This window comes from Gavialis gangeticus, unplaced genomic scaffold (genome assembly GCF_001723915.1).
Source record: "Gavialis gangeticus isolate Ggan-Ray unplaced genomic scaffold, GavGan_comp1, whole genome shotgun sequence".
NCBI classification, from domain to species: domain Eukaryota; kingdom Metazoa; phylum Chordata; order Crocodylia; family Gavialidae; genus Gavialis; species Gavialis gangeticus.
This window is the reverse complement of record NW_017729034.1, coordinates 91,278,006-91,281,047: the sequence shown is the minus strand read 5'-3', so window position 1 is coordinate 91,281,047 and position 3,042 is coordinate 91,278,006. Positions and strand designations below refer to the sequence as shown.

At 39.4% G+C, this 3,042-nt stretch overlaps 1 long non-coding RNA gene across 1 annotated transcript in view; it reads left to right on the top strand.

Annotated features, from left to right (window-relative positions):
• Positions 1–1,116: 1,116 nt before the first annotated feature.
• LOC109304880 overlaps positions 1,117–3,042 on the top strand; it is a 94,144-nt gene continuing 92,218 nt past the window's right edge. The window contains exon 1 of the long non-coding RNA XR_002099502.1: positions 1,117–1,221. This is a non-coding gene — a long non-coding RNA (uncharacterized LOC109304880). The remainder of the gene's footprint in view (positions 1,222–3,042) is intronic.

Sequence of the window (3,042 nt, the reverse complement as noted above, 5' to 3'; positions counted from 1 at the left end):
CAGGAATTGCCATATTGGCCAATCTAGATCTGCCCCTCTTGGAAGGTCCTCCAGGGGCTCCAAGTTCATTTCAGAGGATCTGATTGCACATAATTTGAACAACTGAAACCAGGACCTTACAATGTTATGCTGGGCAGTCTTAGTATTCGGTGGCATAACCAGTTCTGCCTATAAACCTGACATGAGCTTGCGCCTTTGTGATACTGACCCTAATTTTACACCCTGAAAGTCACTCAGGAGTAGTAGAAGTTAGATCAGACCTTATAAAAGAGAGGACTCTTTTTTCATGTGTGAAGATTTACTCAATGGCCATGTTTTGGAAATACATCAGCATGACCTTTCAACAATGTGCCAAAAAATGGAACAAGGAAGGGCTTTGGGAACTGCCAACCAGGAAATATTGTTTTGTTTGTTTAAAAAAAATACCGTAATTCTTGCCAAGAATTTTTGTGTAAGTTACAGGCTAAGCCACTCTCCTTTATAATCACCCTTCTTTTTTCTGGATACTCTATTTTCTGTAAGGCTAGATAAAAGTCTGGCAATATGCTCAATGGTTCTGTGTTTGGAGCCTAGCCCCTCCATTCTCATCTGGTTCTATAAACTTTTATCTCCTTTTTAACTTAGTGCAAGTTCACCCAGGAAAGACAAAAGAAGGGGTGGGGAGGAAAGCTGGCAAAATGCACAGTGAAAATTCGAGTTGCAGCTTCTGTCATGACTCAATGAAGAAAATGTTAGCAATGGCCAAGCGGTGCAATAAAATGCTATAAATCATCCAGCATTATTTCCTGTGTGGGAACCCACGATACAGATGAAGTTCTGGCAGTCTTTAAACACATACAGGCTTTGCAAGCGTGATTATTTTATCAGATCTATTATGCCTAATATCTTGGTAAGTGTCTCAAGCAGTAACTCGAATAGGAATCTATAGGCAAAAAGCAGCATGCAGGATTCTTTCTCCCTCTTGCTTTCCTTCCCATTCCTCTCTCCCTTCCCCCACACCAGCATTTTTGCAATGTCAGCCTTTCCATGCATGAGCAGTTAGCTACAAGCTATGGAAAACCCCTCCTTAGAACTCAGAATACTTGTGCAAGCCTATATTACTATGCTTTCCTCAAATGTGAATTTCTGCCTCTGGTGTATCTCTTCTCTACATGCCTCAAAGTGTTTACATTTCAGCTCATTTCTCACATTTGTGTTTTCATGGGGGAAGAAAAGATCCTGGTAAGAAGGGGGACCTTTTAAATAGCACTGAAGTAATATTACCTACTTGCTGGTAGCTAATGTGACCCTGAAACATGCTGAGTTTTTACTTGGGTTTTCAGTGCAATAAGCCTTTAATAGTAATATAACAGTTTTATTGAAATGTTATGTTTCAGTGAATAAAACTGTTCAAAGTAAATCATAAATTCTTTTATTGGTAATTGCTAATGTAAGTGGAATAATTGTCATTTCATTAACTATAAGACAGTCTGACAAAGCCATATTTCATATTTCACTTTGAGCCTAGATTATTTCTCATGAGGTTGGATTTATTCAGGGTGCATAGGAATGTTACTGTTTAGTTTTGACCCCAAATCTTGTCCAGTTTCAAGTTTCTTTAAATTTTGGACGGACTTAGTAGATACCTGCTTTTATTTTTAAGTATTCTGCCACTGGGCAATAAATATCTCCCAGTGGCCAACGTTTACACGGATGTATTTAAAAAAAAAATCCTTCTAGCTTTGCAGCCACAATCACTGGTCTAACTTTTGAGTCAAATTCTGCCACTGTAACACACATGTAACAGCTTTTGACCACACTTAAATCTTAACGCAGAATCTGTCCCATTATCTCCAGAATGGAAGGGGAGTTCATCCACATTACATTTCTTGTGTTTTGGGTGTTTTGATTGATGATAGTGGTGCTGGAGCACAAGCAAGTGTTTATATATCCCCAGCATAAATGCAATGTTAATTTCAAGGTCTGTTAGAAACACCAGAAGGGGGAAATATAATGTTTGATAGGACAAGATCTGCAGGAGAAAAGAAAACATTATTTTCTAGCCTCTAAAAGGTTATTATTACAAGCAATGGAAGGTCAATAAATAATATTTAATACTGTTAGAAGTACTTGACAGTGTTCTTTGGAGTAAGCACAGCAAGGCTCTGAACAATAAGTAACTGGTTTGTACATTAGGTGCTCTTTAACTGTTGATCAGGTCAGCGTCAGAACAATCCTCAGAGCATTCTTGGAAGAGTTGCTGGAAAGCATTCTGTGCCTGAAACATGCATTAATAGTCCCTTTTTGGAGCTCATTATGCTTAATTTTGGAGCTGGTTGCAGCAGGCTGGTGTACACTCTCAGCTTTTATTTGAAAGTGAGTGGGAAGACGAAAGCAAACAGACTTTTGGCTATGAAAGGATGACCTTCCTTGTAAAGAATTTAAGTCTTTTAACTTCAGAAGGGAATGAGGCAGGAATGCTGTTTGTATCAGAAAGCTAACATGGAGAAAGGGTTGGGGGGAGGGGGAACAGCATCTTCGCCTTGCTATCACTTTACTGCTGTCAAAGATTTCCCACAACTACCTTTTTAGCAGGATAATATAATTATTAGCAGCTGTTAAAGCAAACAAACAAAACCAAAAAAAAAAGAAGAAAAAGAAAAAGAAAAAAAGCACACACCAGGACTGGCGTGTCTCCACATGCCTGAATGCTCTGACAGTGACACAGAAACCTTAAAAGAGGCCCCATTTTCCCACATCACCACTCATATTCAGGCCTGGTATCACCAGAGCTTGGTAGGGCTGAGTGCAGTCTAAAAACAGCAGTCAGAGGCATTTTTAAGGGCATTCCAGTTAAGAATGCAAAGCCCCCTCCACACGAGCAGAGCAATTCTTTTTTGCTTCATAGAACTTGCCTAATATGCTTTCCCATAAACAAAGGGCAAGAGAGAAGATTTATTTTTGATTAAGGGGAACAGCAAAGAAAGAACAACTGCAAAAGTCTCCATGACCCAGAGAGAGAGAGAGAGAGAGAGAGAGAGAGAGAGAGAGAGAGAGAGAGAG